Source organism: Camelus bactrianus, chromosome 1, assembly GCF_048773025.1.
Source record: "Camelus bactrianus isolate YW-2024 breed Bactrian camel chromosome 1, ASM4877302v1, whole genome shotgun sequence".
NCBI classification, from domain to species: domain Eukaryota; kingdom Metazoa; phylum Chordata; class Mammalia; order Artiodactyla; family Camelidae; genus Camelus; species Camelus bactrianus.
In genome coordinates this window covers 130,093,930-130,119,459 of record NC_133539.1, presented here as the reverse complement: position 1 = coordinate 130,119,459, position 25,530 = coordinate 130,093,930, and the positions used below count along the sequence as shown (strand labels likewise).

Below are 25,530 nucleotides of genomic sequence, written 5' to 3'. Positions count from 1 at the left end.
GAAGACTGGTTTCCAACCTTTGGTCAGTTTTGCACAAAAAGGCACCTTCCACTGTGAACCGGGGGGGGGTTTTGCTTATGCAACTCACCCTTACTGGAAACGTCAAGGGAAACCAAAAGGCCTTTTCTCGACAATTTTTTGATGACAACCTCCCACCCACAATACTCAAATGTTCAAGAGAATTGGGTCCACGTGATTTTGTTTTCCTTACGCTGTGGCTCAAAACACTGCAGGTTTCTTTCTCTTTTGAGGGTATTTGTACTAAGTTTATAGGCTTTAATCTGCTTTTGTCTCACTCTTCAGTATCCCTAGCAGTTGCCACTTCTTACTCCCTTCAGCAGCCTCCCTCCCAACATCAAGTCTAGGAAATCAGCTTTGATGAGGGGCCCAGGGGCAGTCACAGAAGATGCAACTAAGGCACAGAGAGGCGACATAATTTGCCCAAGGTGATCAGCTTCAACCCCTAACAGTGTGTGTCACGTCCCTCTGTTTAACTCTTATGCTAAGCAAGTTAACTTTTTGTAGATTATAGTTATAAACAGATGAGGTATCAAAATATACACAAGGACACACATCAAATCTAAGATGTTGATTAACTCCACTATTTTGTTTCTATTTATTTTATTTCTCTTAAAAAAATTAAGAACCTCTGCAGTCAATAATGCAAAATGTTACTGGGTTTTAAATCCAAAATATAGAGGTGTTAAGTGTGTCACTGCTCATCCTTATTTGTATGTTCACAAGACAAAATGATTTGAAAGACTCTCTCCCCTCCCCCTACTCACTACTGGATCTCACCAGAGCTCCCAGTCCACACATCTAACAGCCTTTCATTTACCCACAGCTGAACTCATCAGATTTTCCCCAGAATTCCCTCTGCAGGTTTCCCTCATCACAGCACAGCAGGACTATCATTTACCTCATTAATCCACCCAGAAACCTGGGCCTTACTCCATTCTAACTTCACAGACAGCATTCATCCTTTCTTATTTACCATCGAAACATGTCTTCAATCTGTTCGCTTTAACACACTAACCGTCTCACCGCTCAAGTGGAAGCCACCAACACTGCACTCCTGGACTCACGAGTCTCCCAAGTGGCCCTAAAGCCGCTCTCCCCTACTTGAGACAAATGGGATTGTGTCACTCCCGCGCTTTTAGGACTCTTTTCAAACCCACTCTTCTTAGAAGAAACTCCCAGTTCTTCACCTGGTGAAGGTCTTTGCCGTCAAACTGTCAGCTCAGGAAGGGCAGGACACGCCCTCTCCCCTTGGCCCCACCCTCTGGCAGAGCATCAGCATGGGAGGACCTGCTGAGCTACACCAGCCTGTATTCTAAACCTGGTCTTGATTTCTTAGCAAACTGCTTCACTTATCCATACAAATCCAAGGTAGATTAGAAAGATTTTAGATGTTGAGCTAGACTATTGATTTGGGGATTTTGCACTAGCAACCTGCAAGTACATGTTCTAATGATTCTGTCTTCTAAAAACCACACCCAGATTTAAGTAGTACTTCTGGAATGTCTTCGGAGTAAAAGGGACTGTACTTTTACAGACTTTATATTTTATAACATGAACAAACCGGACAGGGTCACAAATGGAACTGCCTCACAAGTGACAGAAGACAGGTGAGAGGCATATAGCAACAAGTCACAAAGATGGTAAGAGAAACGTTGATTCTCCAACCCCCCAAAAAATTTTTGAAAGAACCGAAAACTCTGAATTTTGAAAGTAAAACACTATCATATAAAGAAATAAAATAAATAATCCTCTTCATCAGTGTTTCAAGATCTGACTGCAGAATTTTTAGCAGGCCATACTGAATCCTAGCACAGAAAAATCAGATGGACTAGTGGTGAGTAAGTTCCAGGGAAATGGCAGCAATTCCTCCACTTGTAAGAGGACACACACTCAATTGTCGAAGGTGATTTTAAACCACATTCTGGAGAAATTCAGAAGATTCAGGCACCGATTCTAGATGGTGATGACACGGAAGGACGGGTTGGATGCATGCTTCTAACTGAGTCACCGGCATTCTTACACTGCAGGGGGAAACGGAGGCTCTCAGTTATGAGCAGAGATGTTCCTGTCATGTCTCCCAGGCCGTGCCTCGGGGACTCAGTGCCCTGCAGCAGCCTGGCCCCAGGCGAGGACCCGCAGGGTGGCCCACTCAACCAGGAGGGGCACTGTGCTTGAGAAAACCCATCCCCGATGGGAGAAAGAGGGGCTGGTGGGGTTGTGTGTACCTATAAATGATCATAGAAATACACCTGCATACATTCATTTGATACAATTAATATTAGCAGGCTATTTAACAAAATTTCAATTGTCAGTGTTAATTTTACCATTCCTTTCCTCTTGTCCCCTGCACTCTGAGACAGGCTTAGGCTCTCTCACACCTGCAGCTCTGATGCAATATTTGTGAAGTCATTTTACTTTGCTGCAAGTGTCCTCGCTCCCCGTGTCGCTGTGACTGTCGTCTCTTAACAGAGTCAAATGTCTTCCTGGATCTCTCCCTGATTTCCCTGCTCCTGCTTCTCAGATCCTGAGATAAAGGACAAGTGAAGACACATGACTAGAAAAGGCACTGTGGACTTGACCAAAGTCCTCAGTGACCCCCTAGGTGAGTGCTGCCCACCCCTTACCTTCGATTCTCAACGTTCTGCCCAGGGTGACATCCAGACAGGAAAGAGTCTTGGGCCCAATTAAAAGCTGTGAGGCTTGGGTGCAGGGAAAGGTGCAGGAGCTGGTTCTGGAGCTGGGCCCCTCCCCACCTCTGCTACTCTCTCTCCCGTGGCCCTGCCCCCAAGCCCCCAGGCTCCCTGATCTTCTGTCCTCTTCTACACTACTCCAAGCCCTTTTCCCCTTCCTTTATTCCCTGATTATCCCCAGCTGTAGTGATTTTTTCATCACAGCATCTAAAAAAATTTCCTACAGCTGAAAAAGAAGTCTCCAGAGGTCAATACCCACATGGTGGTTCCTGAAGAGAGCCCCTGGTTAGGGGGACCCTCACCAACACTCACAGGGCATCAGACATGTTGCAGGGTCGACCACCCCCAACAAGAGTTTGCTGTGACCCCTATGCCCGCACAGCATCCCTGTTCACAAAACTGTAGTTGGGCCACTTATCCGTTATTAAGAAGCAAAAGTAAAAAAATTGCTCATGTTTCTTACTAAAATTATCTATGAGGTGGAAAAAGAAATTGTAATAGAAAAGAACAAATTTGACTCCATGTTAGATGTGTTCATTTGGCTTTAAACCTGTACCCTGTTTTCTAGGCTAAGACTTGTTATCTCTGCACCTTTTGTAAAAGAAAGTTGCCTTTAGCCTGAAATATCCAGGAGGGCCTATTCTGCGGGCTCTGATCTTTAAGGATGTTAGCTCTTCTACACTTATGTAGAGATGGCAAGTTGCAAAATAAAAATAAACTTTGTTTTTTTTGAGGTTTTACAGGGGCGCCATGATTTGACCCACATGGACACCTGCAAGAACAAAGGATTCCAAGGAAATCAATTCGTACAGCAAGAAGTTTGCAACAACCAACCACACCCCCACCACTTTTTAGTATAAAAGGAGACTGAATTCTGACTTGGGGAAGAGAGTTCTCCTGGATATCAGTATGCCATCTTCTGAGTCTGCCAGCTTTTCAAATAAAGTCACTACTCCTTACTCCAAAAGCTCATCTCCTGATTTATTGGCCTGTCATGCAGCAAGCAGAACGAGTTTGGACTTGGTAAATAAATGACTGCATTAGAGGTAGTATGTCTCCACTGTTTCCTCATTTCCAGTATGTCACAACCAATCAATTTTACATGCTGTTTAAGAACACGACCAAAAAACCTATTATTCGGAATTGATTCCATGGAAATAAAATTATTTCTACTCCTTCAAAACTTTGTTGTTTTCTATTTTATTTTGTTTTGCTTATTGAAAAGAAAATAAAAGTCAAATCATTTTATTTCACGTGTTTTTTATAGCTACATATTGTAAATACTACAAAGATATTTAAATTGCAATAAAAATTGTTCATATATTAGTATAAAGATATATACACAATCAAAGCAGAGTAGGAAAGGAGTGGATATTTACTAAAAATCCACTGCACATCCAGTCTTTTACAAGCATATCCTGGAATATAAGCTCTATTATCCAGGGGTCCACCACCCCCATTCTCACTGCCGAGTCCCATAGTAATCAACCTCCAAAGCACCAGCATAGAACCACGCGATCACTATTTTAGGTATAAATGAGGGAATTAGCTCATTCAATTCTAAAACTGAAACCTTAAAATAAATACTGAACTTATTTACAAACAAAGAAAATTGGACACAAAAAAGTACAGTTTCTCCCCCAAGTCACAAAGATAATTACTGGTAAAGGCAATATTTGAACTCATCTGCCTGATTCTAAAAACTAAGGTGGAAATCCCCTTCGACTGTGGAGGTCCAGCAGCACAGCCTATCACCCTATCTTTGTTCAGATCTAGCTTTAGACAGCCTGAGACAGCACCCCATTCCTATGGAACTCGAGGGCAAACGATAACAATAAGGATTTTATATTCAGTAGTTTCTTGGTCTCATTTATATAAAGTGTCAGCAGGTCAGCAGAAAACTCTGGGAAATATGAGTGGGTCCAGAGCTTTTTGCTGATAAGAAACAATCTATCAGGACAGAGTGACCTTCCCATGAGAGGCCTCATGGACATAAACTAAAGGCAGCTGAGCAATGAAAACTAGCAAGACCATGGAACTCAAGCAAGAAAGATCCCTGCCATCCCCCACCCAGTTGCCTTTTCACCCACATGGACAAGATGGCAGAAGACCCAGGTTCTTGTCCAAGTTACACCATCATGGATTCTCACCCATAAAAAGTTATGACTCTATGCTGTCTTAAGCCCTTTCCAACTCAAATATGATGACACCAATATCTCAGCAGAATGTCTATGTCTTCACTTTCTCTCTTCTATTAGGATACTATATCTATGGCCAAAAAGCAGAAATCCAATTAAAAACACCATGCACGAAGGCTGGTGAAAGTCTGCGTAAGAGACTTTGTTCTCACGCTCAGTGAATGAAAACTCAGAAAAAGTGTTCCTTCACCCTCTGCAAGTGGGAGGTAGCCTGATTGTGTGTGTGTTTTTGTGCACGCGTGTGTGTGTGTAAATCAAATACAATGCATTCTGGGATGTGTACAGATTTTTTTTATGTTACTGTCATTTCATGAGGATGAGCCAACCTTTAAAGTAACTTGAATCTAGTGTTCTGAGAGAGTCCCAGGATCTTTTGATGGAGGAGGGGAAAGGGGAAAGGAAAGGAGGAAAGAAGTAAATGAAGCAAAGGAGTAAGAATACTACTAGGGAAAGGCAAGACTTTAATTTTGTTCCTACTTGCATCACACACAAATTAGGGACTGGCTTTCCCCCATGTCTCATCAAGCACTGAGTTGCAGAAGAAGAGGCGACAGCCCATTTCTCACTGAGATTGTGACTGTACATGGCATCTTATAGACACAAATTATTTACCCTGATCAAACACTCTAGCAGCAGGCCGTAATTCTCCTGTTTTGAGAGACAAGAAAACAGGAGTTCAAAGAGGATGTATAACTTGAGAAAAGTCAGAGGACCAGTAAACTAAAGAGGATGAATTCAAACTCAGATCTGAATGGAGAGTCTGATCTTCCCACTCCCAGGGCTGGAAAATCCTTAACAGACAGGCTTCTCAGCTCCCTGCATTGTTCCTGGCACCAAGCATTTCCCATGGCGATGGTATCCTGTTCTCATAGACACAGTGCTCTGTGCAGCCAATAACCTCCATTCGACCTTGATCATATATCTGCCTCACTCACCAGGCTTCTCCATACAGGCAGGAAAGCTGGCTTTCAAGTGAGTACAAAGCCACCCCTGTTCTTACCTGGGCCCTTCAGCGGTTTTTCCAGCATACAGGCAGCCATGAAAGTGCTCACAGTTTGTACATGAGCCACACTACCTCTCTCCATCTGTCTCCCCACCTATACTACTTAGCTATGACCATTTTGAGAATCTTGGAAACAAATTTTTAGAAACAGAAAAGAAACTATTCTGTAACAAGTACTTAATACTTACAATTTTTAATGACAAGTTACAAAGTGAGTATTTACAAATTGAATCTGCCTTCCTAGGTGTCAGTTTTAACAGTTAAAAAATATAATAGCAAAAAATTCTCACTTACAAAATTAACAAAAACTTCAACAATAATCTGGAATAAACTCAAAAACAATGCCCATGTTGTACATGGAGAAACACAGGACTGTACTGAGGGGTAAAGTAAGAAGTGTGAATGCAGAGACATCAACATATTGTATGGAGGAAAGCAGTTTTGTAAAGATGAACGTTCTCCTAAGAATAATTCAAAACTTACTAAAAATTCCCATGACAGCTCTTATCTGTTTTTTTTTAACTTGAACAAATTATTTTGGAACTCTTCAGGAATAATAAACTCATAATACTAGACAAGAAAATTGGGGATGGAAAAAAGAATAAAAAAAATCGCACTGTCAGATATTAAATAAATTTTTACAATATGTAAGATATAGCACTGGAGTAAGAAAGTAAGACTGACAGAAATAAACCATGAGCTCAAAAAGAGACTCTAGTGTACATAAATATTTTGTACAGTTGGGATTTCAAATCAAAGAGCAAAGTATGAATTCAATAATTGTCTTGGGACAATCAGAGAATCTCCTGGAAAAAACAAATTCTATTCCAGTCATAATAACCACAAGAAAAATTACAGATAGTGATGTAAATATTAGAAAGTACTAATAACAGCAAATACAAATCTTTGCTTATAGTAATTCAACTTCTCCTCACTATAAAAAGTAGTATTATCATCTCCATCATAGAGATTAAAAAATCCTACAGAGGAGATATATACCATTATAAGAAAATATTTCTAAGAATACTATCAAGGATAAAACCCAAAAAGAAGACATTTACTGTCTTAAGATTATTTTCGGCCACAACAAAAATAAACCTACTGAACAAAATGAAAGGCAAGAAATGACAAGAAAAAGCTCTGTGATACATGTTAATGAAGACAAGGGGTTAATGTTCATAACATACAAAGAGCTGTCACAAAGCAACAAGAAGCTCCCTCACTTAAATGTGTGCAAAAGACAAAAGGGATCATTCACCTTTTAAAAGTCAGATGGCTAATGAGTGAAAAATGCTCAATACCTCACTGGTCATCAAGTGCAAACTAAAACAATGAAAAAGCAATTTTGCTCATCATATTGGCAAATGTTTTTAAAAAATATTCTAGGTAGTGTCCATCTTTGAGAGAACAAACTGAGCGATCTTTTTGGAGGATGACGTGTCAATGGATATGTAAACTCTGAAAAATGTGTGTACACACAGACTGAACTCCATTTTAGGAATAGTTTCGTTTAGAAAAAAAATCAGTTCAAAAAGATGTACTCATCAGAGCATTTACACAGCACTGTTTACAATGGTGGGAAGAAAAGCTGAAGTGAAATCATATCCAGCGATAGAGAATTGGTTACATAAGTTATTCTACATCTTTTCATTCCCCGCAGGAGAAGGAATTTCTAGAGTCACTTGAAAGGAGCCTGTGATGTATGTAATTGTCACATCCAGGGACTAAATTTCCAGAAACCTTAACTAAAGGAATACTCATACAAGATCACAGGAATGTTTGTACAAGAAGGACGCCAGTCAAACACCCTTTCTGACAGTGGAAAATGGAGAAAACTTAAGTATCCACCATCAAGACAATGATGCGGTAAATGAAGGCGAACTGTGGGCACTAAGGGGCAGGCGTTTTGGCGTGGTCCAAGGCCTTGTCCACAGTACTCTCCCACCAAAGGTGTCCTTACACAAGAGACCAAATCTACTGCACATCAGGAGACCCCTCTACTCTATCTGAAAGGACCGGGTGAGTCTGGAGTGGGAGGACGTCTATGATATACACCTCAGTGAATAAACCGAGCTGCACAAAACATATAGTATGGCCTTATTTTTCAATAAAGCATATATACACACACATATACATAGATTTCTCATATACATGTATGTATGTATGTGTATATATATATGACAGGCATAAAGGTCATGAAATATATACACCACATTGTCAGCAGTTTTTACTCTCAGGAAAAAAAGGGGAAGGGATGTAGGGGCCTTTCGGTACCACCACAGTTCTCTTTTCAGTATTTCAGTTAAATATACTTGGAATTTAAAAGGTTATTTAAGTCCGAAGTAAAATGGACGTTGCCTCCACAAGACAGAATGCTATACTGGTCATTAAAAATCATGCCAGGGGAGAGAGAATACTGTAGAAAAAAGTGTAATAAGCCGAATGAAAAATGGAGGTCTCCACAAAGTAAACAGGCACAGAGTGCTCGCTCGTTTTTATGACAGACGTAATACACACTGATGAAAAGAACAGAAAATAGATGTTAAAGTGTTAATTATTATCTCTGAGTAGTGGGACCAGGATAGACCCTTTTGTCCCTTTTTTTAAGACTTATTATATTAAATACACATTATTTTTCATCTGAAAAAAGCATTTTTAGATGTCTAGTACCACACATTGAAAAAAATACACGAGTACTTACAGAAATAACTAGGAGACACGGCAGCAGCGTCACACAGTGTAGAACGGGCGATCCTGAATAACACTGCGCAGTTACATAAGGACCCACAAAGTGAGAGCACCTGCTGTCACAGGGCGTGGCCCCCTTCTATTTGTCAGTTGTGTCTTCAGGGCTGAGGCAGTTCTGAGCACGGCCAGTGTCAGTGCTGGTGTCTGGATGGATGCCACTGGAGGTGAGGGCACCTGCAAGCCGAGAGGAAGAACAGAAATCATCCTCTGCTTTTTCTGTCTTGTTTCTTTGTTACTTTTGAAGAGAGGTGTAAATAAGATAAACTAAATCTTCCCTACTAAAATTTCAGTAATGAAACCGTTTTTAAAGTGTTCACAACTTATATTCTGCCTATAACTGTCTTTTCAACAAAGCATCATATTTTTTAAATGTTAACTCAGTTAATTAACTCCCTGTTGAAACCTATTAAAGAACATGAAATGCACTATGTAAAATCACCACGCCTGCAGTGACTGGCACAGCTGTCTTGATAGCAGTGCAGTCAGCCCCCACCATCCCGCGGTCCTGAGCTCCTGATGCTGCTAAGAGGGCACGCTGCCACCTCAGATGGAGAGAAACGGTGAAAGCGTTTTCTGAAATCTACAGCACTGACAAAACATAACTGACAAATCCCAGGCTCCTTTGAGGCTGTCATTTTCTGTTTCTGGCCAACCCCCGTCAATGAGCAGAACCACCCCATTCCCGAGCCATGGGACTCACGTGGGAAGCAGTTTTGGAGAAATTTCCAGGTATAGAATGTAAAAAACTATACATAGATCTCTGAAAAAAGAAAAGATGCAATACTCTGATTTTGGAAGAAACTCAAAATATTCTCCTAAGCCTTAGTAGCTGGAAAGGCTGGGCATCTCCTAAGCCACTTATTTCACAGCCAGTGAGCATCTCCCACAAACCCTGTTTCCCTGTGTCTGCTGGGAGCCTCAGGCACACTGTTGTTGTCGATCTTATAAGTCACAGGGCTGAGGCGTGTGTCTCACTCCTGCATCTCCCACACAGGCTCGCCTCCTAGCCTCACTGTCTGAACTTGGCCCCATTTCCTCACCTGTTTATTTGGTATCTGTTCTTCTGTAAGCTGCCTGAAATGCTTTTTGGAACATGTCAGAAGAATCAGTGGGTAGAGAAATGGACAGATGGACAGGTGAGAGTTGGGGAGACAGAGTGACTCCAAGAAAAGGGGAACAAAGAAAATTTCCTATGCAGAACCCTCTTCTAGTCAGGGAAGAAAACCACCACGGAGAAGTGTGAAGAGGCAGGTGGCTTAGGACTGTTTCCTGGATTCCATGAAAAGTCACACCAAGAGATGAGAGGGTAGAACTATAAATAATAAAAGAAAAAAGCATGCATGCTTGAAAAATATATCTACAATATGTACTTTCTAAAGAATAGATTCAAATCAGCACGGCCCAATAACAAAATCCTTGGGTATTTACAGAAGTGAGAATCCCATCTCCAAACCACAAGGCATCCCTTCGGAGCACTAAGAGTCTACACGGGACGGTCATAAAGTTGTCACCGCAAAAGCGATGCTATCCTGCCCTTACGAGGAATGAGCAGCTGTGCTCGGGCTGCCCACGAGTGCCATTTACTCCCCACAGCACCTCTACGGGAGAGGGACGCCTAGCGAGCCCCATCTCTGCAGGACAGAAAACAAGTCCAGGAGAGGCTAAGCCGACCTACCAGTTCTCCATCTCACAGGACTGGTCACTCCAGAGCAGGACTCGAACTCGGACCCACGTTTGTAACCGCAGTACTACCGTGATTTGTGTGCTTTTTGTGTGTATAATACATTTGTTTCCGGCATGAAAGGATATTTAACAAATGTTCGGTTGTCTTGTCTATCTCATTAGCTCACAATCTTTATATTTTTGAATTGTACTCTTTTCCCCTGGAGAAAGGAACGGAAAGAGCGAGGGTCAGAATGAGATGGGGCTCCATTCTTTATCTGTTACCACATCTCATCCAGTCCCCAACCAGGAAGAAGGAGCAAATGTTCTCTTCATTTTTAAAGAGAGAGCTCCACTGATGGTGACTTACTCAACTCCAAAACCAAGCCTGGGGGAAGGGCACAGACAGCAACCAGAGAAGTATCACCCGTAGGAAGGAGAAAAGAGATCAGGGGAGGGCTCAGGGGGTCAGCCTGATTTAATTTCAATGGATAATATAATACCACAGACTAAAAATACTAGCATGCAGTGAATTTGCTATTTCTTGACATCTAGCAAGTTTTCATAGCCCGCATGAAACATTATCGTGAACTAGTGAAAGGAAGAGTCCACACTCAGGGAAAATCAATGCCACAGGTAGGCTGAAACCCAGGTTGGAGGAAAGGAAGAGAAAAGGCATAGTTAAGAAGAGGGGAAAGTCTGGGAAAAAGACATCATCACAAGGACTCTCCAGCATCATCCATCAATCATATAATCATTCATTCAAGAGAGAGTTACTTAGGTCCTATTTTGTGCAAGATTTTACACAGGGCAAAGCAAGAGTGCAGCGTCCATGGTGGCAGCAAGTGGCGGGGCTATAATACAATTCTGATCCTAGTACCTTGCACAATTGTACTCAGTATAAAGGCAAAAAAATAAGGTAAAATAATACTATGTAAACTCTACGCATGGTTGAAAAAAATTAAAGAAGACCTAAATACCTGGACAGACACACCACGCACATTCCTGGATCAGATGACAGCGCTCTTGGGATGGCAGTGCTCCGCAGAGCGATCTGTATACTCAACGTGGTCTCGATCACAATCCCAGCGGGCTCCTCTGCAGTAACTGACTAGCTGCTGCTACTATTCATATGGGAATTTGAGGGACTCAGTAACCAAAACGTACTTGAAAAAGAAGAAAAACATGAGAGGACTTGTAATTCTCAATTTCAAACCTTACAACTGTATCTCCAGGTGAGATTAGAGGCCATTTTTAAGTTATTACTGGGTTTATCCTTATTTTCAAAATTCTGTACAATGAATATACCTGTTAGAATAAGAAAAATAAAAAGTAAGATATCTTGTAAAACATGCACAGTGATTCATTCATTAGGAAAAAAATTATTTTAACTATAAAGAGGTAAACAATTATCTAGTGAAAAAGGACTACTTAAAAACAAGTGTGCATTTATAATTTTCATAAATTGAAAACTGAAAAGCACAAAACATCAAGTTTCTAGGGAGACTAGTGAAACATATTAATAGTTATTTTCAATAATTCTAATTGAACAATGAAAACTCAAGAAAGGGAAAATTGTGATTGACACCCAAGTGCAAACACATGGAGAGCAAAGGCCTAGAAATCACAGTTCCTTTAAATCTGCTTCTAACTCAATAGGAGAGGAAATTCCTCACTTAGGGGACAGTGGAATCCCATACATAAGACAGGATACACAGTACAAACTGCAGTAGTATCGGGAGTGAATTTCTTAGAATTCTAATGTTACAACATTGCTGAAAAACTATAAAAACACTGACAGACAGATTAAAACACACAGTCATATATATTATATTGAAACATATGTAGTCTGCTCCCATGTTGCATAGAAATACAAACATATTTGTTCATTTATAGGCACTGATTACTTTATCCCACATAGAATATTTCAACTAAAACAAAAAATCAATAATACACTCCTCTTGACAAATCTACTTGATAAGTTACTCTGCTATGTAACCATAATGTGTTTAAGATAGATCTAAAATTAGTGAAAAATCTTTGTATGGTTTCTTGAATTGTTCTCAAAATTCCAAGCTTAATTTTCAAATAGATCTGAGCAGTATTTCTATATTATCTTTTCCCTTGTGAAATGAACAACACAGTCTGTTGTCAAAATTCTGTCCTTACAATGATTCACGAGCACCGTTTCCTAACAAAACTGCTGAACAGCAAGGCACTATCCAGACACTGTGACCAAATAAATGAAACACAAGGAAGACAGTGACCCTAACCTGGAGGGCTTATAATCTGTGTCAACAGCGGGTTTTTATTTGATTGGTTTGATTGGGTAGCAAAATAAAATCAATCAAGTACTTTCTGCTTTTAGCATTCTGTAAGTCATGATTGTTTTTAGTGTCATGAGAAGGAAAGACTTAAGCATGACTTGATTAGGTCAACTAGCAACAATCATCACTGGAGAGTGAGTAATAAAGAAGTTAACTGATAGAAATGCTTCTGCCTACATGAGACCTAAAATAAATCTATACTGATATCCGAAAGGAAAATGAGGAGATGAGGTCCCCAATGAGAAAACAAACAAGGAATCAAAAAAGGAAAGACGTTTTCATTAACGATTCCAGGCAGTAGTGGAGCATGGTGGTGAGGATCACAGATGTTTGGGACGAACATGAGTGCCTGAACTCCCACAGCACTGGGTAGCTGTGAAACTGATATTTCAGAGAAATTTTCTGCATCTCAGTCTTCTATCCATACACTGGGGACAACAACCGCACCCATCTCCTAGAACGGTCCTACGAATTAAGTTATTTTAAATATAAAATTTTAAATAAAATACCTCAGATTTTAAATAATACCCCAAAAGCACAAGGAACAAAGAAAACAGAGATAAATTGGAGTTCATCAAAATTTAAAACTTTGCTTCAAAGGGCACCATCCAGAAAGTGAAAAAAACAACACACAGAAGAAATTTTTTTCAAATCATTTATCTGATAAGGAATTTGTATCTATAAAAAAAAACAAGTACCTCCTACAACTCAACAATAAAAAGGCAACTCAATTAAAAGGTGAATAAAGGATCTGAAATGGTATTTTTCAAGGAAAATATACAAATGGCCAATAAGCACAATGAAACGATGTTCAATATGATTAGCTGTAAGGGAAATCAAGTCAAACCCACTAGGAGAAACCGCTTCACACTCACAACAATAGGTTATAATAAAAAAAAGAGTAACAAGCACTAATAAGGACACAGAGGAAGCGGAGCGCGCAGCCCTTGCTGGTGAGGACGTAACACAGCGTGGCCACTTTGGAAAACAGCCTGGCAGGTCCTCAGAGAGTTGAACATTTGGTTTCTGAATGACCCAGCAACTCTGCTGTCTGGGCACAAACGTAAGAGAACTGAAAACAAATGTCCACATAAAAACTCCTACAGGAATATTCATGGCGACACTACTCATCACAGCCAAAAAGCAGAAACAACCCAATTGCCTATCACCTGATTAATGGGTAAACAGTGGGGCCCAGCCATACAGTGGAATATTAGTCTGCAATAGCAAAGCATAGAGTACTGACCCAGGCCACAACGTGGACAAACTTTGATAACGTTACTCAGTGTGAAATAAGTCAGTCACAATAGACGGTTCCACCTACATGAAGTGACTCGATTTAAATGAAATGTCCAGCACAGGCAAATCCACAGAGAGAGAAGAGTGGCTCCTTGGGGCTGGGGGAGGATGGGGAAGATGGGAATGACTGCTTATGCATACGGGGCTTCCTGTTGGGGGAATGAAAATATTCTAAGATTAAATGGGATGCACAATTCTGGGTATAGAGTAAAAACGACTGTATATTTAAATGGGTGAATTGTATTAAAACTGGTAAGAAAAAAAGCAACTCGGGCCAGTACCTTCCCTAGTAAATGCAAATTGCTAACTTTTATTAGAGGAAGAAGAAACTGCCCTCAGCATGAAAGTAGGAGATCAGCAAATGTGAGTTAACCAAAATTGGACAAGAGCATTTCACTTGAAACAGTTGCTGAGTGTACACGAAATATTCAGAAATAGGAAAATCAGTTTCACATCAGGAAGAAGCATTCTGCTTCAAATGCAGATCAAGGATTCAGCAAGCCCAGCTGCTACAAATGACCAGAGAAGAATCCTGGTTCTTAAAACAAGCACCAGAGACAACAAGGAAATGGTGGTGAGGAAAGCAGGCGGCCGAATATCTGGAACAGTTTGCTACAAATAATTTCTCCACTGAAAATTTAAAAATAAAATGAAAGTGATAAAATGCTCTGTTGACCTCACGTGAATGGGCTTCCTTCGGTGCTCGACTGTTCTGTAACCCCGATTGAGAGACTCAGGAGAATCAGCATGGCTCCTGGGAGTCCCCAAAGGACTGCCCACCAGCACGCTGACCACCATCACATCTGCCAGGGTTGAATTGCAGAGAAGAGAACAACTTCTTAAAGGCACAGGAAATGTTGACAAGGGAAGAAAAGGCTGCAGTCAGTCCTGGGACAGAGGCCCTCTGAGCAGAGGCCAGAAGGCTGCAGGTGAACTGCAGTGGCCGTGGGACAGGAAGCGACCATGGGGGAGCATATCTCAATTCTCTCCTCTCTCTCCATCGGGTACGAGTGGTAAACCTGCATCCTTCTCACCTGGAACTGTGGGTTGGCTGGCAGAAGTCTTACCGACATGGAATGATTATTCAAGTCTCTGTGGAAAAAGTCAATAAATCGAGAGGGAGTAGGGAGCCAACTCCACGAGCCTCTCAATTGCACCCTTATTTATTGTGTATAATCAAAGGAAAAATTCATTAACAATTGTGTGATAGTAATAGGAACTTCGGGAAAGACAGTATGAAGCAGAGATTGTAGAATACACAATGAGTACAAAGGATTAGTGTATCTTTAGGGAAGTAATGGGGTGAGGGGAACAAGATACATTTTTAGACATGTGAATTACAAAGCAGACCACCAGACCAGCCAGGTCCTTGTTCTGTGGATCATAGACTATCTAACAGCACACAAGCTCAGCGTTTATAGCTGAGGGCCTCGGTCCTTGCTTTGCAACCAGCAGAGTGCTATCTAAAACCTCAACTATGCAAGCAAAGCATTGTCTCTGCTTTTTAATGCAAGGAGACTGGAGTGAGGATGTACAGGCACTTGCTTGTAAAGCAGTTTTTAAGCATATATTTTTCTTCTTAAAGTTCACAGGCGGCTGGAGTGTGTTACAATTTGTTAAACCAATCATGGGCTCCCACATGGAACCATTATGGAGGACACCCTAAGATGACAAATCCTGCCTCTGGGTCTTTTCCTGCCATCTTCAGCCACTCTAGCAGGGTCTAGGTACATCCGTGAATAACGATCCTACAGAACTACCCACACTCTTAACTCCTGGTGCTTGAAACTTAATTTTAGCTCTACACAACTTACCGTAGAAAAGTTTCAGAAATAAAAGGTATAATATTCCTTTTATATCTCATCATATTACTGATTTTTCTGATTGCTCTAAGTTGCTTCTACTTGGTAAAGCAGATAATTCTGCAGGTGAATTCAGTAATTTCCATTGGGCATATCTAGCCATTTTGGGCTCTCTAACTTCTATTGGTCAAATACCGATACACTTAATTGATTTCTTTGTTTATCAATTTCAGCCGGGAGGAGATGGAGTGTCACTCTTTTCCTCAGCCCACCCTCAACCCTTTTCTCATCAACTCAGGCCTCCTGAAAACAAAACAAAGGATTTGTTTCCCTTCTACTCTTTCCACAAAACCAACAGGAAACATCAGCCTGGAGAAAGAATTCAACACAAATGTTAAAACAAAAATCTATAAACCTGGAGCAACTCCATCTCCGAATCATGATACACAATGACATGAGAGTAAGTGTGTCAGGCACAAAGCATGCGTGAGCCTGACCACCTGATTTCTATTCTTCAAAGGAAGGAAGGTTTTCATATTTTTTATTATCATTCTTTGTCATTGTTTCTGAATATGCCAAAAAATAGTTTATGAAAGAATTATGCACTGCAATAACAGGTTACTATTGTATCAATTATAGAAGGCATTCGGAGGGGATAGGAAAAGCCACCTCTGTAAAAAATGCAAAATTTCTTCCCCTGTTAAGAACACGTATACAAAATGCAACAGAGAATTCAAATTCTTGTGGAGAGGAGCAAAAGCCACAGAACCAAAGCAAAGTCAACAGAATGAGTTAACTCAGAATTCACTGGACAAACATGCTCAATGTATTCAAATAATTTTAAAGGCACACTGCAAACCATTCACTTAATGATCTGCAGGCTAGAGGAAGCATTTCCTGCTTTAACAGACAACAGAAATCAATAGGGTGCCCCAACAAACAAGGACCAAAGAACAATCAGGTTTTTAACAGCTCTGATAAATCAGCATGTTCTAAAGATCAAAATCCAGAAATTTTAAACATTCATTCACACCACAATGAAACAAGCACTTAAAAAAAAAAAAAAAACAAAGAAACTAAGCACATAGATCATGTACATAGAACAATGAGGACTTCATGTACCGCTGGAAGAACAGGCTATAGCCTTTTACTTGAAAAATAAAACTACTTTTAATGATAACTGCTAAAACACATTTCATCATTCATGTTGCCTTGAAAAATCTGAGGCACTTGTATCTGATCAGAAAAGCAATTCTGGGTAATAGTAGGTTACAATTCAGTGCCAGTTTGCTTTAGAAGAAAAGAGAAAAAAAAGCTACTGTTTCTCATATCCTGCACAAAATGTGAAGTGCCTCCCTCCCTCTTTCTCCTCCCGTTTTCTGAGCTCATTCTCCCCAACCCTTCTGAAACAAGTATGAGAAACTCTTATTCCCACCAATATGCAAAATGACAAAAGAATATCAATTTATTTGTGTAAATATATGCCTATACCTTGAACTGTAGGAGAAAGGTATCAGAAGTCCATATGAAACTTATTTCTAGATTCCTGAAATCACACACACAAACGTTCACACAGACACAGACACATACCCCCTGGATTACTGGGCACTTCACAAGTTTAGGAATTCCAACTTCTAGAAGATAACTTTGTAGTTAGTTTAAAATACAAATCTGTCAGCTTTTGAAAGCCTTGATCATCTGCTAAACCATCCAAATATCAAAGAGATCCAATTAGCTTTCTCTGTAGAATGTAATTTCACTTGATGGCAAAACAGACCCTAAGAAGTACTGGATCAAATATTCGTGTTTATCACTACCTATGATCGTTTTTAAGCACATTAACAGATTCAGAAAAGTATGTCTCAACAACATTTATTCTTATTGAAAAAGCATACGTGTTCAACTCTCTATACAGTGACTAGGTCCCATGATGGTGTTTAAGAGCTATTTTGTGCATTGAAATATTTATTTTCAAGTGCAGACAAGGAGGGTGTGTATTACTCAGTTGTAGAGCACCTGCTTAGCATGAACAATGTCCTGGATTCAGTCCCCAGTACCTCCAAAAAATAAATAAAAATAAGTGCATATTTAAAAATAAGAATAAAGTTATATAAAAAAAAGCAGACTAAAAAGCACTGCAATCTATATGCTACAATTATACTAAAAAAAAAGTGTTTCTTTCAAATATTGACTATATGCCAATCACAGAGACTATCACAAATCACACCTGAACCATCACGTGTGATTCTCAACAACCCTAAGTAGACACGGATGAGAAACCCGGCACTGAGGATGAGGAGACGGAGCTCGGAAGATCCGGGGACTCTGACCGTCCTGCTCCCCGTGACACCACGTCAACCCAGGGCAAGCTCTGACAGACCTGCTCTGAGGGGACACCCAGCTACATGGAACCTTGGGGCATTGGGGAGTCCCAGAAAACACTAAAAATTGTTCAGTGAAAAACCAGCTCAAATATATTACACTTTGCCACATCCTTTAAAAAGGGAAAATGACTGAGACCTTTTTGATGCCTCCGTGTCCTTTCTGCCATCATCAATTATTTGCCCTCTCAGGGTGACCAGTGAAGAACTGGACCCCATGTGAAATGCACTCAGATGGAAGAGCTTTTAAAGTTATTTTAAGAAGTTTGTAAGACCCTGTCTATGCCTCACACAGGTGGTCATCCATCACTTCTCACCGGTGTGGACGTACCACCTGAAATCACTCCTTTCTGCTTTTTAAAATCCCTTCATCTAATCCAGGCTTTTCAACAGCAAAGAAGCACCTCAACCACAGACACTGGACAGCTTTTCACCAAACGGAATCGAACAGCCCATTGTACTATCTGGAAACCCTTTTCTTCTATTAAAACCACTTCCAGGTACTTCATCATTTTCTGATTGGTGGACTTGGCCTCTGACTGGCCTACTCAGAGAGCTCCCAGCCTCACATGCGGGGGTGGGAGAGGACCCTGCTGTTGGGGGAAATCAGTGAGGAAGGCGGACATACTCCCGCCAGGTCTGCAAGGGTAGAATTGCCACAACGTGCTCAGAAATTATACCGTCATCACCCCTGGGCTCCCATGGACTTGTTTCACATTAACCAAACTCATGACACACTGATGAAAGAAAACCAGAAACTTAACTTATTAATGTAACAGAAGACGTGAAACTATGAACCAGACTGAAATATCAGAGTTCAACCATGAGTAAATTTTCTCAATGGCCTAATCACGGGGAGGCAGTCACATGGCAAGCATGGACAGAAACAGAGCAGGAAGGGTTTCTAGATTAACTCAATGGACTAAATTTCTGTTATAAGAACTGATCTACTGCCTGGAAAACAAATAACGCCAATCACGATTCACTCTCTGTGGACAGTGGCCAATACATGACTATGAGCATCTGTGTAACTCTCTTTTCCCTGTCCTTTCTGGGCTAAAATATGCACAGAGGTACAAAGATTCAGGGATGCAGATAACACTAAACACCCAAAGCCCATCTCTGGGAGCCTCAAACCAGTAAGCCAGGGTTTAAATACCAGCTCTGCCACTTACTATTTCTGTGATTTTGGCCAACTTACCCTCTGTGTGCCTCAATTTCCACACTGTAAAACTGGGATAACAATCAAACCTTCCTAACTCGCTTGTTGAGAAGATTGAAGGATTCATTTCTGTAAAACTCTCAGAAAAGAATGTAGCACATTTTGGGTGTTCAACAAATGTCAAATTAATATCAAAGTGATTTACAAGTCTCCCTTCTAATCATCTTATGTGTTTCCTGGCTAGTATAAGTCCCAAAGAAAATCCTTATTACTCCTTTTATAAACTCTTGGGGAGGACCCTTCTCTTCCATCCCACCACCTGTTTAAACCGAGGGAGGGAATGCCTCCTAACCACTCCTCTGGGCCATGGAGAGTGCTTCTCCATTCACACCCCTGGCCCCTGGCCAACAGCTAGCCCTCGTCACACTAACAGAGTGAGGTGTGAGTCCGGGGAGACAAGCAGGGCATTTGAAACCCTTCCTTTCCCTCCAGTGTTGATCACCATTGGGAAGCACTTGGGATGCTCGGCTTCATGACAGGACAGCTTTGTGCATGAACGGGCAGGTCCTCTCAAGGGAAGGCTAGCTATGTCACAGAGCTACATGGGACAGGGTGAGTCTCTAATTCTGGGACACAGTATCATGACACGCATTTTCCCACAGCCCTGAAGTTCATGGAGAACGTGGCTTCATCAGTAACAAATAAGACATTTATCGCCTGCCTACTCTTTTGTGTCATCTCTCAGTTGGCTGCTGGAGACAACATGTGTATAAGTATTGGATCCCTTTAAGCCCCAAAATATATGAAGTAACAAAGAATTCTGTGGCTTAACGTTGGTTCAGGGCGACTGTGTAACAGTTCTGACTCTGCTGATGCTTAATTATGGGTATAGGAACTAAGGAACCTCCTCAAATATCTTTCAGCATAAAACCAGCTTTTCTTATTTTCCTGTTTCTTAGTAATTGCCAAAGACTCTCAAATGATGGCTTCACACAAAAAAGCAGCTAAAGTTTATGAGCCCTCTTGACATACCCACTGTGGTAAACACTTTACATAATTTCTAATTCTCACAATTCTACAAAGCAGATATGAATTTCCCCATCTCACAGACAAGGGAAAAACTCAGAGCAAACTGACTCAGGCTCACGTGGCTCAGTGGCAGCACGTGCACGCAAATCCAACTCAAAAATCTACACCCCTTCGTATATGTACCAAACCTCCTACCACCCATTAACACACAGCGGCGGAGTCAATACTCAGGGAACTCAATACACTTTTCAGCTTTAAGGTGCTCCAGAGGCCGCTTCTAGCTGTTTTATAAAATCCCGGCTCACTGACTTCTAACACTGGAAGAAAAGACCGATTTTGCCATTGTTTGCACAGCAAGTCTGAAATGTTCACAGCAAGATGACAGAATAAGTCTAAGACATAAGCAGAATAATTTTTCCAGGTAGACAGACATAATGGACATTGTGCTATTCTGAAGCACTAAGCAACGGAATCAAAACAAAATAACATTTGTTAAGCCTTCTTTTGCAAAAGGAATATTAAGACTGTTAGAAGTTGCAACAGCGCCACCTATGGCTAAAATGACCTTCCAGGTTGCCGGGAAAGATTCAACACAAAAATTGCCTGTAGGATCAGAAAAGAGAATCAGATAACTAAAAGCTTATGTAGCACATACTGCACTTTGCTTCGGGGGAAGGGAAGGGTATTCAGTATTTAATCTGATATTGCTAATACTCCTGAATATAAACAAAAGACATAGGTTCATGGAAACTCATCTTAGAAGAGGAAAGAATCCAGTCCAGCCACTTCATTTTACAGGAGGGGAAACTGAGACATGGGTTCTGTCCTGCAATCGGCAGCAAAGCTCTCCCAGGCCTCATGTCTTGCACTGTAGCATAAACCAACAGATCTGTACTAGGCCTATATTCATAAAAGTCACGTTTGTATTTTTCCAACAGTAGGTTATCTAAGTATCTTGCAAAATAATTCTCAAAGAGCCAGGATATCATACAAGATTGATGAAATACAAAAACATTTATTTACATAATAAAACAGCATGAGCTTTATTCTATTAAAAAAGTGACTTGTTAAATCAATGTTTTGATATTTTAAACCTGTTAAGAGTGCAGGAAAAAAAATCAAAATTTTGCTTAATCACAAAAGAGAGAAGCTTATTCCCTGAAAATGATCAATGTGGATTTTACTAAACTTAATGAATCTGGTCAGAATTCCACGAATTTAAATGTCTGTGTGGATGGTTACACGGCAACATGAATTCTGAGTTGTAACAATACATATTCTGTGTAAATAATATTCAAGGTCGTCTGATTAAGGCAATTTAACTAGTCCCTGTCTCACTAGTATGATACAGATTTCATTAAAACTTCATACTACACTAAAAAAAAAAAAAGAATCCTTGTTACTTTAAACCATATTCAAATATATCATATATATAAATATTATAAATATTGAATATGCATCAGAAATAAGCGACACTCTTTAGTATTCAGAGTTGATCCTTCTAAAATATCTGTCATTCTGACAGCACATTTTTATTAAGCACCTCTTGGGTTCTTTGTATACAAGGCGTCTAACTCTCACAGTCAGACAAGTTAAACGATATTACTCAAATTTCACAAATAAGGAAATGTACTTAAGCCATGAAAACAACTTACATATTCACCATCAGGAAAGAAAAGAGTAAAGATTTTACTTATAATATTCACTGACAATCTTTTCTTCCATATTAAGACTACATAAAACCAATTCAGTCTTTGTAAGTATTTCTGTCAATAAGGGCCACTAGAGAAAAAAAAGTAACATCATTAACAGTGGTTGGACTTTCAAAGCCCACTTCTCTTTGGCACTATAATTGTTTTTAATGTTTTGTTTTTTGTGCTAACAGACCACTAAATTAAAAAAATTAACTTTTTAAGTAATTACCTGAGAATTAAACATTTGTGAAAATGTACAATTTTAATTTATGACACTCTGTCTCACATTCTCACTGGTGTCTCTCCTTTGAAGTCCTCATAAGGCTGAGATCACTAAAATCGGCCATTTATGGAGTCACAGCAGTTCAGGTAGCCACTCAACGGGAGGCTGATTAGAGGAGCAATTAAGAATGCATCCTGTGCAGCCTGGGTTCCAGCACCGAGCTAGCCACCGCCAGCTGGGTGTGATTTAGGACAAGCTGCTCCATCTCTCAATCCCTCAGCTGCAAAAAAGGAGACACTGATACCTACCCTCAAACACCTGCTATGAAGTAAAACATGAGGAAAGCATTTTAGCCTTAGGTAGGTGTCCACTCAGAGCGAGTTTGGTCATTATGATGATGAGGATGGCTGTTAATAAATTAAGCTAGACCAAAAAGGAGAAATCACCTTAAAGGAGAAACATTTTAATTCAATCAGCATTTCCTTTTGGATGGATTGCAGAATGTTCTATTGATGTTTTTAATAAACCAAGTTTTGTCCATTAATTATAGATTTACAGGTTCATGGACAAGTCTCCAGAAAAAGAATTAGAGGCCTCTAACCTCTGAATACTAAGAAAGTAAATTAAAAAAAAAATCATTTGGGAGATTATACCTCATTTGGGAGAGTATGTGCTTAGCATGCATGAGGCCCTCAGTTCAGTCCCCATAAACTCCATTTAAAAACTTTCTTTTTTAAGAAATGGAGAATTAAAGCAAACAGATGGAGGAATACAGAATATTTTAGAGACTCATCTCAGATTTAAGATGGGGAGAAAACATCCATTTCTCAGAGGAAATCTTGAGAACTATGTAAACAGTATCTGAGATGTCTAGTCTTCTAACATTATTCATGAATTCATATTACCAAGTCTTAAAACTACCTGATAACCCACAGAGGTGATACTGATCGCAACACCTGCCAACACGGATCGAGCTCCCGCTAGGACTGCTCTGTTCTGACATCTCTGCTCCTGAGGCCTGACCAGGCTGAGAGCACTAAATTCGGTCATTCATGAGCATCTCGTGTAAGTCCTCCATGTGTGCTTCTAACTCTCCCCTCACCAGCCCCTCTGAGGGAAGCACTGTTATCATCATCCCCACCTGCAGATAAGGCCACTGAGGCACAGAGACTAAACCCTTTCCAGGTCACATTGGCATTAAAGGACGTCTGTATTTCTGCTGTTTTGCTTTTGACAAAGTAATCTGAGATATCAATTCAAGGGAGACTGTTAAATAGTCAAGTCTGTCAGGTCTTCACCTCAAAGAGCAGATACTATAAATTCCTGATGTAGGATGAGGCTGCCGCCACAAACTGACTCAGCTTGAAATTAATATCCAAGGTGAAGCAGCGGATTCACGTAAATATTCACGACTGTCAACTCCGCTCACGGGTCTGGGCCCTTCACTGCCTGAACGGGGGTGAAATCCCCACCCGTGTCAGGGAGGGACTCGCAGCTCTTCCGGGACTCACCCAGGATTCACGGGCTGTTTCCCCCCACAGGCTGTCCTCAACGATTAAAAAGCTCTCAAGATTTTTACACCATGCAAAACTGAAAGACATTTCTGCAGATGGAGCACTTTCTCAGGCTTAAACCTTTTTTGCCTACACTCAGCAAGGGGCAAAAGAAAAAAGAAACATGACTCTACAAAGTCTCTGACCCTCACCACTCACGGGAGTAGAACGGCCACAGCAGCAGATGAGACTTCTCATTGCACGATGAGAACAAAATAAAGCCGCCCCAACAACAGGCACTCCCAGAGACAGAGCTCAGCAGTCTTCTGCACACTCACAGTTGTGCAGCCCTCACCACCATCTATTTCCTGAACACTTCATCACCCCAGAAGAAACCTCCTGTCACTAACAGTCACTCCCTAATCCCCCTCCACCCAGCCCCTTTCAACCATCACCTGCTCTCTGCCTCTGCATGTGCCTTTTCTGGGCATTTCAGATCACTGAAATCAACAATATGTGGCCGTTTGTGTCTGCTTCCTTTCACTTAAAATGCTGTTTTCAAGGCTTGTCCATTTTGAAGTTGTATCAGCATCTCTCTCTTTCTTTTTTTTTTTTTTTTGAAACCGTTAAAGTTTATTAGAAGGTAGTAAGTACTATCAAAAAGAGTACAGTGGAGCATAAGTGATTGGGTTTCAAAGGGAAAAGTGCGGGTTGAACAGTCAGGGAGGAGTTCCCAGAACAGGTGGCCTTTTTCATTTTCCTCTTTATTTGTTTTTTCTTTTTTATTCACTCTTACATGTGAATAATGTTCCACAACATGGAGATACTACATTCTGTTCTTCCATTCAGCAGCTATTTTTGGACGAAGTCCAGTAGAATGAGTGTAAGAAGTGACTATCATGGATGGCATTTAAGCAAAGGGCAAGACGTGCTTTCAAAAAACAAGCCAACAAACAGAGGCACAAGGAAATTCAGTGCGTTTCTGAGCAAAGAGCATGCTTGCTTCGGCAGGACTACCGTGCAGGGCTGGGGCGGATACTGGCAAGAATCACGGTGAGGGAGTCACCTGAGAAAACTCCCCACTGCAAGCAGCTCAGCCAATTCTCCCTCACCCTGTATTGTTAGAGCCATGTTTCTAGGTTACTCTTATTTCAAGTAATAGTACTTTAACTGCACATCTGATCATCTGCCTCAGACCACATTACCTAGAAGCCACAGAAAATCATTCACTGACCGGAGCAGCTCCAGGACATAACGGTGATGGATCAGGGAGTCCAGCAGCATTCCAGCCTGCAGGCACAAACCCCACATGTGCCCTGGTGATGTCCGGAAAATAAAATGCATGGAAATATCTCATTGCTGGTACACGACATCTGCCCTCAAATTGCCCCAAAATCATGCTGGCAAAGCACTACTCAAACTTTTCACTCCAAAAAAAAAAAAATGCTAAGAAGGAAAATTTAGGCCCTTCCATTAAAAACCAGCAACCATCACTGCCAGTATCTGAGCTGGAATTCTCCTGACTTCAAAAACCACCACGCAGTTACTTTTCAAACGTGATAGTCATATATGTATTCCACGTAGATGATATTACAGTAGGATTTTTCTTTTCAAAATTTCCAGTTGCAACATTAGCACAAGAAAGTTTATGTTTCAGCTTTAAAAAAATCAATTATCCTCCACTTTCTTAATTTTGAACCTATTATTATTTTATAAAGGGAGCTATGCTGCATATTATAAACCAACTGTTTGGTTTCTGCAAATAAGACCTTTATGACCTCACTATTTCAGAGCAAAC

The 25,530-nt window shown here is 40.6% G+C and overlaps 1 long non-coding RNA gene across 9 annotated transcripts in view; it reads right to left on the bottom strand.

Moving 5' to 3' along the window:
* Positions 1 to 25,530, bottom strand: part of LOC141578975 (uncharacterized) — a 114,748-nt gene that overhangs the window by 25,559 nt on the left and 63,659 nt on the right. For 7 of the 9 annotated variants that reach the window (XR_012509883.1, XR_012509880.1, XR_012509879.1 and 4 more), the window contains 4 exons: positions 11,303 to 11,488; positions 10,336 to 10,543; positions 9,361 to 9,420; positions 8,614 to 8,834 (listed from right to left, as the gene is read on the bottom strand). This is a non-coding gene — a long non-coding RNA (uncharacterized LOC141578975). The remainder of the gene's footprint in view (positions 1 to 8,613; positions 8,835 to 9,360; positions 9,421 to 10,335; positions 10,544 to 11,302; positions 11,489 to 25,530) is intronic. The other 2 variants (XR_012509877.1, XR_012509878.1) reach the window with 2 other exon arrangements.